General features: G+C 38.3%; 1 protein-coding gene across 2 annotated transcripts in view; it reads right to left on the reverse strand.

Moving 5' to 3' along the window:
* NT5DC1 (5'-nucleotidase domain containing 1) overlaps nt 1-13,986 on the reverse strand; it is a 260,894-nt gene that overhangs the window by 18,734 nt on the left and 228,174 nt on the right. The window lies entirely within an intron of this gene.

Consider the following 13,986-nt stretch of genomic DNA (forward strand, 5'->3'; position numbering starts at 1 on the left):
CATCTTTTGTTACAGTATTTATAATACATCTGTTTTCATGAGATTTATATTTTAACAGGGACCATGATAAACAGGTGTGTTTGCAGAGAAGGGGACTCAGGATGGTAAGGGAATGGAAGGCCATGTCGTGAGGAGTACCTAAAAGAACAGTGGAAATTTAGCCTGTAGAAGAGAAAACTCAGTGAGGCATGATAGCTCCTTTCAAGTATGTACAAGGCTTAATGTGGAAGAGGAAAATTTGCTTTATATGGAAGTCTGGAAGGTAGACTTAGGCTTGATGTAAGACAACACTTGTCAAGAATGCTACAAAGGAGGGGAAGGTAGGTGGCACAGTGGATAGAGCATCAGCCCTGGAGTCAGGAGGACTGGAGTTCAACTCCAGCTTCAGACACTTACTAGTTGTATGACCCTGGGCAAGTCACTTAAACCTAATTGCCCCCATTTGTGCCCCCCCCCCAAGAATTCTATAAAGGAGATGCCTATTTATGTACTGGAGGGACTAGATGACTTCTCAATTGCCTTCAAGATCTAAGATTCTGAAATAGGATCATTAAAATGTCTATGATTAATAGGTTCTATATCACTGATGAATTCTTTCAACAAATATTAGTTATTTATGCTCTGCCCTCAGGAAACATATAAGCTGTGACCATCTAAATTATATAAATAATAAAGGCCACTAGGTTTTCCTCATTTAATTAGCTAGGTGCTTAGTGAATCATTGCTTTAATAATCTATTTTCAAAGTAAGGGTTGTTTTAGAAAATGTATGGAGGGGGGCGGCCAGGTAGCACAGCGAGTAAGAGCACTGGCTCCAGTGTTGGGATGACCTGGAGATCGAATCCCGGGCTCAGACACTTAGCACCTACCCAGAGACACCTGGCTGTGTAACCTTGAACAAGTTACTTAACCCCAACTGCTTAGGGGCAGCCAGGTGGCTCAGTGAGTAAGAGCACCGGCTCCAGTGTCGGGATGACTTGGGTCAAATCCGGGCTCAGATACTCAGCACCACACCCAGAAATAACTGGCCGTGTAACCTTGAGCAAGTTACTTAACCCCGATTGCTTTAAAAAAAAAATGTATGGAGGACTCAAAAATGGTAGGTCAAATACATTTTCAGATGGTGAAGATGAAAGAGTGGAGGGTGGATAGAGAGGCAATATCCTAGTAAGAAAGACTTGGGTTCCTGACATACTGAAACAGAACACTGAGCACAGAGTCAGGAAGATCTGAGTTCAAATGCATCCTCAGATACTTACTAACTGGGTGACCCTGAACAAGTCAATTAACCTCTGTCTGCCTCAGATTTCATAACTGTAAAATGGGGATAATAACAGCACCCACCTCCCACGGTTATTATGACAATCAAATAAGATAATATTTGCAGAGTGCTCAGCATGGTGACTGGCACACAGTAGATGCTTAATGCATTTGTGTTTTCTTTCTTTCTTTCCTCCTTTTCTTCCTATTAACTCTCTCAGGACCCTAAACAACTCTGTAAGATAAGTTTCAGAGCAGGTAAAGAATTGCCTATGCAGAGGATACATCCTGTCTGGGAATTCACAATTAAATCACAGATCTGATTTAAAAAAACAAAACAAAACAGCACAACAAAAAACCCCAAAACATTATGCTAGGGATGTAAGGACAACAATAATCCCTGTCCTCAAAGAGATTTCATTCTACAACATGTACACAAACACCTTCTATGTATTCACATTTTAATAGTACCACACCTAGGCCCATCACACAATATTGCAAAGTATACTGCATATATAGGTGATAAATAAAGGTGAATTTTCAAAAGAGTTAAAAAAAAACCCAAACCTTAAAATTAGTCAGTTCATTTCTCACTAGAGTAGCAGAAAGGGTTACTTTGTGACTGACTGCCAGGCAATTTGGGTGTGGGGTATCCTAAGTGAGATCAGATGACTGCCCTGTTATAACAAGGATCCTGAGACTGTGGACTCAGCAAGCACAAAACACTTACTCTTCTGTTACGGGAAAGTCATTAATGGTGCTGACTATTGAGAAGGAAAGGAAAAAGGAGAACAAGCCCCAGATTCTTGCCCAATAATAACAAATGTTCTCTTAAACACTACGGAGCATGTATAATTGTTCTATCAAGAACACTGTTAATGATTGGGTTAGATGTTAATGGAACACTACAGTGAATATAACTGTATCACGCTGAGTACAAATTCTTGTTTCAGACTAAGACTCAATGCAGAAGAGTATTACAATACAGAACACACCAAGAGTGGAATGTCACATGGAACAGAGGGGCTTTCAGGGCTTTTGTGTGTGTGTGTGTATGGAAGGAAGAATGGTAGGGAAACATTTATACAATCAAAGGTTCGATCTAACACAATGGATAGAGCTACAGGGGAAAGAAAGCTAATTTTTGTTTACCCTATTTTACTCAAAGGCAGAATAAGGGGCAGCAAATGTTTAATGAATATGGGTCTGCAACCACGATACTCTCAGCAAGGATCAAATGAAAAACCTTTCATGAAGGATTTTTTTTGGAGGGGGAGGGGGATTAGATTTATGATTTTATCTCCTGGGAGCTCCTGGCGTGGAAAATCCCTATACCCTCAATGTAGATCAGCAATTACTCTTCCTGGGGACACTGAGAGGTGACTTATCCATGGTCACATAATTATCGTCAGAATTAGACCGTGAATGCCTACTTTCTGTCTAATGGATACTACCAGATATTAGCATCTGATTGATCTTTGGATATTTTAGTTATGGTTTGGTATGAGTGTGGGGACAGTTAAAGGTCAGGTTGGCTAGACTATATATATATAATACAGGGAGAGGTGTCCCAAAAGTCTTTATGCAGTTTTAAGTTTTAATAGGTTAAATTATAAAACATATATGCAAAATATAACAGCAACAACAACACAACTTAGGCTATTAAAGCTTAAAATTGTACCAAGAGTTTTGGGACATCTTGTATAATAACTAGAAAGTAGTTGGGGTTAGGTGGTAAAGAGCTTTAAATGTCCAAGAGAGGAGTGTATATTTAACCCTAGAGGTGATAGGAAGCTAGGTGGCTCAGTGGATAGAATGCCGGACCTGGAATCAGGAGGACCTACATTCAAATTTGACCTTAGTATTTACTGGCTGTGTAAACCTGGACAAGTCACTTAACCTCTGTTTGCCTCAATTCACTGGAGAAAGAAAATGACAAATCAGTCTAGTGAATAGCCTTGTCAAGAAATCTCATGGACAGTATTAGTATGTTATAGTTCACAGGGATCACAAAGAGTCAGACACTGCTGAAAGACTGAACAACAACAAAGAGATGATAGGGGGCCATTGGAATTTGTGAAGTAGAGGGTGATGTCAGCCTTGTATTTTGTGAAAACACTTTGGTAGCTGTGTGGAGGATATATTAGAGTCAGGGAAAGACTGGAAGCAGAGACTATTTAGGAGGCCATTGTAATGGTCCAGGCAAGAGGTGATAGGGTCTCGAATAAGGGTGAAGGCTATCTGAGCGGAAGAGAAGGGGATGGATGTGAGAGATACTATGGAGGTAGAAACACCAAGTTTTGGCAAAGGATGGAATATGTGGAGTGCAGGGGAATGTGAAGCCAAGATTGACCCTAAAATTGTGACCCTGGGTGACTGGAAAGAGGGTGGTACCTTCCACAAAAACAAAGAAGTTAGGGAAGAGAGGTAGGCTTTATGGGAAAGAAAACACAATGAAGTCTGGGGCAACTAGGTGGTGCAGTGAATAGAGCACTGGCCCTGGAGTCAGGAGGACCTAGTTCAAATCCAGCCATAGACACTCGACTCACTTACTAGTTGTGTGACCTTGGGCAAGTCACTTAACCCCAATCGCATTGCTTCCCCCCCTGCCACAGAACGAAACATAATGAGATCTGTGATGCAGATCACAATCCACCCATGTTTTCTGTCTTATGAGGAGATTTTTAAAAATCCCAAACAAAAAGAACTGGAGTGACTTTAGTGTACCTGTCCAATATAGACATAAAGTGCTCTGGGGGGGCAAGAGCACAGTAATCTTGTGGGATGAGGGGGGATAAGCTATGGTGAATTTGACCAATGCCACCTTATGCTCCACAGAAGTTGGATGCCTGGGGTTGATATTAAATTATAACTACCCTTTGGGGCTAAAAACTAGAAAAGAAATGGGAAGACTGGGAACTTCTGCAATGTGCTAGGTTACCAGGGGTAAATAGTAGATGTGATTATGTTAGAGGCCTCCTATTGGCTGCTGTACCAAGAGTGTGTTGAGATCATGTTCCCACCCCCAAACTGACAGATAACAGACTTGTTGGCATCATAGCATAGGCCTCATTATAGAGGCCACTGATCTAACAATGGTATCATATTAATGGTCTTGTTTAATACTTTTCCCTGAGTAAATGAAAGAGTAAAAACAAAGACCCTGACAAACCATAATTTCATAATAAATGCATGTTGGCTAGGCTATAGAACTATGAAGGAATGCCTTTGGACACTAAATGCAGAGATGGTGAAGATGCTAGGGTAGAATTAAGTCACAATTCTCCTTCTTACACTATGACTGGAGGATAGCCAGAGTATCTTGTCTCTTTAAGAATGATTTACTTGAGGTTGGTGTGTGTATGTTGGGGCAGGGAGATATTTACTCTCTTTAACATTCCAGTTTCATAACTTATTGAAAGTCATTAGGAAGATTTTTTTATTGTCTTAAAATACATGTGGACTTGGTATTACCAAGTGATCTGGTATATCTCATATAAATGAGTCTCACTGGGTGAGATGGGTGAGAGTGGGGAAGGGAATAAGCATTTACATAGCACCTACTATGTGTGAGACACTGTGCTAAATGCTTTACAAATATTATTCATTTGATTCTTACAACCTTGAAAATTAGGTTCTATTATTATCTTCATTTTTTAATTAAGGAAACTGAAGCAAACAGAGGTTAAGTGATTTGCCCAAGGTCACACTGTTGGTTAAATGTCTGAGGTCAGATTTGAACTCAGGTACTTCACAGCAAAAACAACTGACCTGGAAAACAGATGGAGGAGAGATAATTTAAGAATCACTGAACTATCTGAAAGATTTGCCAGGAGGCAAAACAGAAATTGAAAGAATCCACTGGTCACTTATTGGAATAAAATAAAAAATAAAAACACACAGGAACATTATATCCAAAATCCAGAGCTCCCAGAACTCAAAGAAAAATACTGCAAACAACCAGAAAGAAAGAATTCAAGTACTGAGGAGCCGAAGTCAGGATCACACAAGATTTAGCACCTACAACATAAAGAAGTAGAGAATTTGGGATAAAAAAAATCCAGAAGGAAAATGTTCTAGGCTTATTTACTCAACAAAAGTGAGAATAATTCTACAGGGGAAAACATGAATTTCTCCTCCAAAGCCATCTGGGTGGGTCCAGTGGCCAGATATGGATCAGGATGGCTGGAGATGGCCCAGAAAGAAGTGCAAGACCTTGCCCCTTTAAAGCTAAGGTATTTCCAGGTTCTCACTTTGAATGAATGAGGCAATGTCCATTTAGTGAATTCACTTCTTAAAGAGGTGAATCAAAGGATGGCCCCTTTAATTTAAAAAGAAAACAAAACAAAACAAAAAACTGGGAGGGGAAGACCCTCAGGGTTCCTGGATCATTAAGATGGACATTAAAATAAAAACTGAAAATAAAATCCTGTTGATATAAAATTATAGTGCATTTCCACATGAATGTTCCATCTAACTCCTGTGATTATACATCAAGGATGATATAAAAGGGAAAATAAAATAGTAAAGAGGAATTAAGGAGCAAGATTCTGTTGTGCAAGTAGAGATAAAAAGAATTAGGCCTCCGTAATCTGGAAAAGTGAGTGAGGACCTGAGCAAAATCATAAATGGTATGACAAAGTTGAAAAACTATTTATTGTCCAGATATCAAAATATCTTTTGTGGGAGAACTTTTTTGGGGTGAGTTCAGTTTAGGTTAAAGGGAGTCAACTACTTTACCACAAATTTATGGAATTACCTAGGTCATAGATGCAAGAAATGTAATTGGATTAAAAATGTGAACACATTTGCAAGTCATGGAGTTGTGAATGACTTTGGGAAAAAGCTTGGCTAACCTTTAAGGTTGAAGAAGACAAATATATACCTTATTATATGGTTGTAGAGCCCTTTGTTGGAAAGGGAATTTAGGTTTGAAAGAAAAATAAAGACCTAACCCTGGATGACAATTTCTGTGTTCTGAGCTACTCATAATAAAGAGTACTACGGTATATCAAGGAAAAGACTGAAGGCTCTCTTACTCAGCTAACAATCCCTTAGGTGGAAAAAAATGAGGGGGGAGAATTTACTGCTTGTGGGTCCCCTATACTTTGTAAATATCCTAATGTTCAATATTACATGAATTCCTGGATTTATGTAACCCAAGAAAATAATGCTTTAAGACTATAAGGTACAGAGATGTTCATTTGCATTAATAGAAAAAAAATTATTCAGTGGCAACTCCCTATACCAATGAAATCATAGGTCAAGTAGGTTTAAACAAATTCCTACATGTTTGGAATTGTCATGTGAATTTTCTGAGAAGAAAGCTCCGCAGACATGGCTGTAGACTCTAACAGACCAGCAGAATGGCCTGGGATGGAGAAGAGCTCAATATTACAATCACATGTATCCCCAACTCTCCTATAAATGAGGCACCTTTTGTGGGGTGAAAGCACAGGCGAGAAAAGAAACTTTCCTCCACTGCAGAAAAAAAAAATCTCCTAATGTTACAGTGTAGCGGCAACCACACCAGCATACCTAGGAAGACTGCTAGCACAGGTTCTTAGATCTGCTTTACTAGGAAAGATAGCTGTTCAGGGGGTCAACAATCTTTTTTAATTACATTCATTAGTTCAGGGAAAAGTTAGCACCCTGATCTTCAGAGAAAATACAAGCAGAGCAATAAAGACCAACAGACAGAGTTCTAACTGCCTGAATCAACTATACACTTTACATACATCTCTGGATTGAGAGTCTTTACATCTGAGCAGTTGGGGAGCTCTTAACATATGACCGCTCAGAATCTTGACCAGGTAATCACAAGATCCTTCTTATAAGCAAGCCCCAAAGCAAAACACCAACTCAGAGTGGATATAGCTTCTCAGAGCCAGAAGGCATCACAATCCTCCTCACTCAGTGCCTAATTAGAAATTAGCAAAAAGCATGAAAGCCTTCCTATAAGCAAGCCTCCCCTAAGCAAGCTTCCATTAATGGGCTCCACTGTGAGGCCTATTAATGGGAGGGGAAGATCTTAAATTCCATGAACATTACATACAGAAAAAAATTCTTTAGCATACAACTTGTTTATTAAGCTATGTAAATTTTTTGCATGTATTCAAATGTTAGTTGCATGTATTTGAATGGAAACTATTTGAAGTTATAATTATATAAAATACTGTAACTGGTTCCAGTTCAATGGAATTATGTAGTGTGAATAATGCTGCAATCACTTCATGGGATTCATTATTCTCACTTCATCAGTACCTAGATGTATTTTCAGACAGCAGTAGATAAAAAACCAGATTGAATAACTGCTGAACAGGAGAATGTTATGAGATCTTGGACAAGTCTGCCACTTAACCTTCCCAAGCTTATTTTTTCATCTGTCAAATATGAATAATACTATTTGTTCTACTTTTGTCACAGAGCTGTTATGAGGATCAAATGAGAAAAAAAATACGAAGACATTAAAAAATATGTATATATAAGTATTACTTTGATTCCATAAATAATTAAAAATCATCATCACCATTATTATTACCTAAAGCAGTTATTTATTGTTATAATGTGAGGCCTCCCAAGGATATAAATACTTTTTCACCACTAAATGTTATAATATATGTTGTTTGAGGTCATAAAGCAGGCACAAAAACACTAAAATCTCATTTATTTCAGCAAATAGAGGTGTAGTGGATAATTAGTCTTGGAATTAGCCAGACCTAAATTCAGGTCTTGCCACTGATACAAATTAGCTGTGTGACCACTGGCAAGTGCCTGGACCCAGGTAATTTTCTAAGATTGTAAACTACAGAGGGAGCTGCTTGTCTGTATCCATAGAGGGAATTTCTATACTGGGGGTTTACCACACAGATGAAAGCAAAGGTCAAGAACCCTGCCCAAATAGTGGGAAAGCTAGGCTAATTACGTGAAAATCCTGACAAAATTTTAAAGGAATTGTAGTTATCACTTTCAATTATACAAAGCAATGAAAAATTATGGCTAAGTGTTGCTAAGTAGATATTCTGGGAAACTACTTTAATGAACAGATTACAGTGATCTGTAATTAGTACATTAACTGAATTATACAAATAAATGATTCCAAAATGCCTGAATAGTCTATTCTCTAAAGCTTAGTAATACGTTCCCTTGAGTCTTGTTAGCTCTGTTAAATTGCTTAGCAGATCCGTATTTTTTTTTCCCATAGGGATGTCAATTGTAAACTTTAGTTCAGGCTGTTTTGATTTCATGAATTAAGTATTCATAGAGTTAGAATTAAAAAGGTTTCATTGGCTTAAAAGAGAGTAAGAAAAATAAAGAGAGACAAGAGAAACATACACAAAGAAAGAAAAAGGTCACTGCACTCTGTATAAATAGTCTTTATGGAGCCCAAGGACTTGGGGTTGGAATCCTAGCTCTGCTATTGACTAGTCAAGTTGCCTTGGGACTTAATCTCCTCATTTGTAAAATCAGAGAGTTGGACTAGATAAACTATCCATTTCTAAACATGATGGATCCTTTGAATCAGAGAATCTAAACAAGGAAAACTGAAGTTACTGATTTCTTTTTAAAAAAACATCCCCATGCTCCAGTCTTAAACATAGAAGAAACCAAAGATTCAGTCTGATAATTCTAAAGTAGATGATCAGCCCTGAAAAGGGGCTTGGCAAGCCCTCACAACAGAGGTGCTAGCTGTCCTTGAACATGCCATATACCTTTTTTTTTTTTGCCCTCTGAAGGGCAATTGGGGTTAAGTGACTTGGCCAAAGTCACACATCTAGTGAGTGTTAAGTGTCTGAGGCCGGATTTGAACTCAGGTCCTCCTGACTCCAGGGCCGGTGCTCTATTCACTGTGCCAGTTAGCCACCCGACATGCCATATACCTTTGGTGTCCACCTGTTGCCACCCAACTCTCAACAGTGGCTCCTAGAAGCTCTAGCATGAACAGCAGCTACACCCTGGTAAAACCGTCTTGGCAGATGGGTTAAACCAGGCTAGAGTAACCAACAGGCCTCAAACCCATTGGGAAGTTAGGGAAATGTCTCTCCCAAGCATGTGAAGATTTCCATCAGTGAAATGGGTGGATGGAAACAATTCGTTCCAATGGCCATGAAGGAAGCTGAAGCAGAATTTGTGGAGCTTTGGAGCTTGATCAGACCTCAATGATGCCAAGCTCATTCACTGCATCCTGGGCCGTTGGCAGTTATGCTGACTTTTGCCCTGCCACTGGACTTTAATAACTCTGGGAGAGTGAAGCTGATGACTTTGCAACTCTGCCTCACTAGATCTAATTAAATCTAATTCACAAGCAAGTCAAGACATCAGTCGTGATACGTCACTGGTCCACTTTGAAAACAAAGGATAAAAAAATAACAATTCTAAAGTGTATTTAATGCCATAATAATAAAGAGGATACGTCTTGAATGACCAAAGTGTATTCCTTGATCTTTTATCTTAAATGACAGAAAAGATTACTGGAAAATGTTTGCTATATTGCTCATAATTGATGAGGAAATAATCTTTTAGATTATGCAAGACTAACACAGCTTTTATGAGGAAGTTTACTATAGTGCTTAGTGTGTTGAACTTGGAGTCAGAATACTTGGGTTCCCAACCCCTGTGTCAAGACACTAGTTATACGATCCTGGGTAAATCACTTAAACTCTCTAAGCCTCAATTTCCTCACATGTAAAAGGAGGAGGATAATAGCACCTACCTTGCTGTGAGGAATAATATGATAAATTCTGTAAAGTACTTTGTAAATGTTAAAGCACTATATAAATCTTGGCTATTATTATTGACTGCCAAGTGTTAGTAGTGAATGAAAAAGAATCAAATCAGTATATACTTTAATGAGATATCCTTACAACCATTTCCAGGGACTCAAAAGGAAACAGGATATCATTTTTTTCTTTAAAATAGTCATTAAAAATATCTGAGGCCACATTACTTCAATATACTCCAAAAATCTCATTTCAATGAAGCACATTTTATCATGTTACAAGGACACACTTTAGGTCTCTCTCAAGAACTTTGGAATTGATTGTATGACATGGGACACACTTGACACAGGATGGCCCAGCATGGCATGCCCTTGTCAGAGAAGGTGCTGTGCTCTATGAGCTAACTAGAATTGAAGTAGCTCAAAAGAAAGGCTAGATGTGTAAATTTAGAGAATCCACCCCAACTGTTCACATGGACTATTATTTGTGCCCGACCTGTGGTCGAGCGTTCTGAGCTCATATTATTCTGATCAGCCACAGTCAGACACATTATAACCTGACTCTAACATAGTGGTGTCATTTTAGTCCTCTTTGAGAACAAAGGACGACAACCAATCAACATTTTATCATGTACTCATGTGCAAATAATGGACAACATTTCTATTTGAATTTGACATTACTGGTACAGAGAATTTTTGCTGAGGACAAATCCTTTAATAATATGGAACAACCGCCTGATGTATGATGATTTTACTTTAAAATTACAGAACAGAGGCAGGGCTAGAAAGCAGCATGTGACAAAGACCTCAGGATCTATGGCACTGAGGGCCCAAAGTAAGTCAGTCATGTGATGGCAGCCAAAGGGCTCTGGCGATTTGGGGCTGAATTGTTATTTATTTATTTTTCAGTTTGATTCATACTTTGTTTTTACATTACATATATTTGTGGATCACTTCCACTTTGTAGAGGTCCTCTAACAAGGTAAAAAAGTTAAGTGAAACTATTAACACAATGACCTCATCTGAAAGTGGACTCAACATTTCACCTCCCCCACCTATTTTTAAAGAATGAAAAACAAATCTAATTTCTCTCTTTGCACCCAGCTCTATCCCATTGTGAGAAAAAAAGAGAAGAGAAACAAATTTCTTGTAACAAATATATACAGAGATAAAGAAAACAGATTTCCTCGATGGCGATATGAAAAAAATATGTCTCATTCTGCAACCTTGAATCCATCAGCTCTCTTTCATAGATAGCTGGTCCTCTGGAGTCACGGTCACTGCATCAATCATAGTTCTAACTGTTTTTGTAATGATGGTATTATTGTGTAAGGGTTCTGTTCACTTTGGGTTGAATTACCTGAAGCATAATGCCTAGAATGAAAGAAGTGTTTGAACGCCCTTATGTACTTTGTCCTGGCAAGTGCTGGGTACCACATTTTAGAAGGGACATTTAACAAACTGAAGTATATTTGGAGCAAGGTGACCAAAAATCTCTCTGCTCTGAGGATTCAGGAGAGCTTATTTCTGGGAGAATCATAATATGTGTGATAGGACTGATATCTACCAGCATTTCCCCACAATGTGGATTAGGACTACCTCCTTTTCCATCTGGTGACATGGTTTAATTTGCCCTAAAAGGAGACAAAATTGGCCCTAGTTTCCCTGACATGGCTTTCTGATCACCTAAGGGCATATAGCTATATCTAACATTTATTTCTGATGTCTTTCTTTTTTCTCTTTATTACTGAAATTTGTGATCTAAATACTTCACATTCTTTCCAGCATGATATGTATTTGATAACCTAAGATAGAGTACAGTTTTAAAATGTTGCCTTTTCACTTTGTGCTCATGCTTATATATAAAATATTTTAAAGCTTACATCAGATTTTTTTTTTTCAGTTTGGCAGAATCTTTTCACCAAGTCCTACTCTGAAGCCTCTTAATGGTATGGCTCTTCAAGAGACTGGGCTATTGAAGCTGGTGTCCAAGGGAGGTAGGCTCTGCCATGATATGAACGTGGAGTAAGCATGATGCCCAAAAGACCAACTATGGCCGACTTCAGAGCTTCATCCTCAAGTTGGCCAAAGAGTGAAGACTATTTGGACACCATGATTTTTTTTTTTTTTGCTTTTTGGAGGGCAATTGGGGTTAAGTAACTTGCCCAAGGTCACATGGCTAGTTTTTGTGTTAAGTGTCTGAGGCTAGATTTGAACTCAGGTTCTCCTGACTCCAAGGCCAGCGCTCTACTCACTGCGCCACCTAGCCGCCCCAACACCATGATTTTTTGAAAACCATTTATGAAGTTACACAGGGTTTGTATGCTATTTTAGTGAAGGAAGTAGTGAGAACCATGAAATAACATTTTCTTCAATTATTGGCAGAAACCAGTAGGACACAGATATTTTAGATCTAATAGCAGTCATTAACACAAATATTTGGCCCCTGCTATTATCCCTATAATTTGTAATTGCTACTGATTCACTTATAATATTAAGAGAACTTTTTACTATTTGTTTTTATTTATTGCAGTAAGAAGATACTCCTAACCCTTAACTGATTTTATACAAGGTATTCTAGAGTTTAGGAGGCTTAAAATTTTTTTAGACAAATAGCTCTATGAAATAAAATTTTGTTTTTTATACCCATCAATAACATAAAAGAAACATAAATGCAGTATGGCAATACTTCCCTGATTTCTCCAAAGTGACTGTCCTTTATCTGTTCTCAATGCACTTTATATTGCCCATATATCATATTCTAAATCTTAATATATTTTTCCATGTATCTTCTCTGTCTGTTCTTAGGCTATAAGCTACTTGAGATAGACTTAAGTATTTCTCTAAGCACAGTACATTATACATAGCAGGCACTTAATATATGTCTGTGGAAAAAATGTACATATGAAAGGTCATATTTTGATTACTGTGCCTACCCATGTAAATGTAAATGAACACAGATTTTTAAAACTTCTGGAGGGAATATTTGTATGCTATGGCTGCCAATTCTGCACTAACATTATTTTTAGTGTCAACTGCTTTCTTAAGAAATGTGAGTAATGAAGATTGTTAGAGGTCACTTCAGCAAATGCTTTTCTGTTATAATAGAGTTGTAATACATTTGCTTCTGATGGTAATAGTAACATAGGTGACTAACTCACCCCCTAGTTTCAACTGGTGCTGAGGAACTTAGGACAGAAGGCACTTTTGTCCAAAAGGAATGAGCCAACATCATTCAACCTAAAGCATTTTAATTTCTTTCTTTGGGCAAAAAAAAATTTATCCAGAAGGGAAAAGTATTATATCACTCTCTCCACCAAAGTAGCTGCTAGAAAACTTTCCTGGATTTGTGCTTTTTTGCTAAAAATAGCACAGAGCATAGAAAGGTTGGTAACATTTGGCTGGTGCACTATGGGTACATAAAAATTCAGTTCTGTATCCTCTTTGTGCCAGAGAGGATGCCTAGCAAAAATTTCTTGGGGTAATGAGGGAAGTTCAACCTATGCAGAGCCAGTAAGGGAAAGCTCATAACAGGGATTTCTAATCCTCAAGAAAAAGGGGAACACATAGCTGCTGGGGGTGGGAGTGGGGAAAGATTGCCATTTGCCAAAAATGACGGCATGGATTGGCAAGGGGAAAGAGCTGTTAGTAGGCAGTCTGCCTTGCCACAAGGGACCACATGCCAACATAAGGCACTGTGCCCTAATTATAATTAATGATACTTAAAATGAGTTACTTTCAGAATACAAGACTCCTTTCTGTTTGTAGGAGATATGTTCTAGAGATTCTCATGAATGGTGAGTCTGTGGGAACAGTACTAGGCCTATGTTAAACAGAGAAGAGTTCTCAAAGAAGAACCAGACTTCCAGGTGTTAACAAGACAGATGAGCAGCTATAGGCTACATTTCCAAAATTCTGGATGACTGCCAAGCACAGCAAATATTTAAGACTCCCAGTTACAGAAATGCACATCTGTAGTTCTTGTACATACAGACTACCTAGAGTACT

This window comes from Petaurus breviceps, unplaced genomic scaffold (genome assembly GCF_028583685.1).
Source record: "Petaurus breviceps papuanus isolate PSGF00001 unplaced genomic scaffold, PetGlider_PUasm1.0 90977, whole genome shotgun sequence".
Classification (NCBI taxonomy): domain Eukaryota; kingdom Metazoa; phylum Chordata; class Mammalia; order Diprotodontia; family Petauridae; genus Petaurus; species Petaurus breviceps.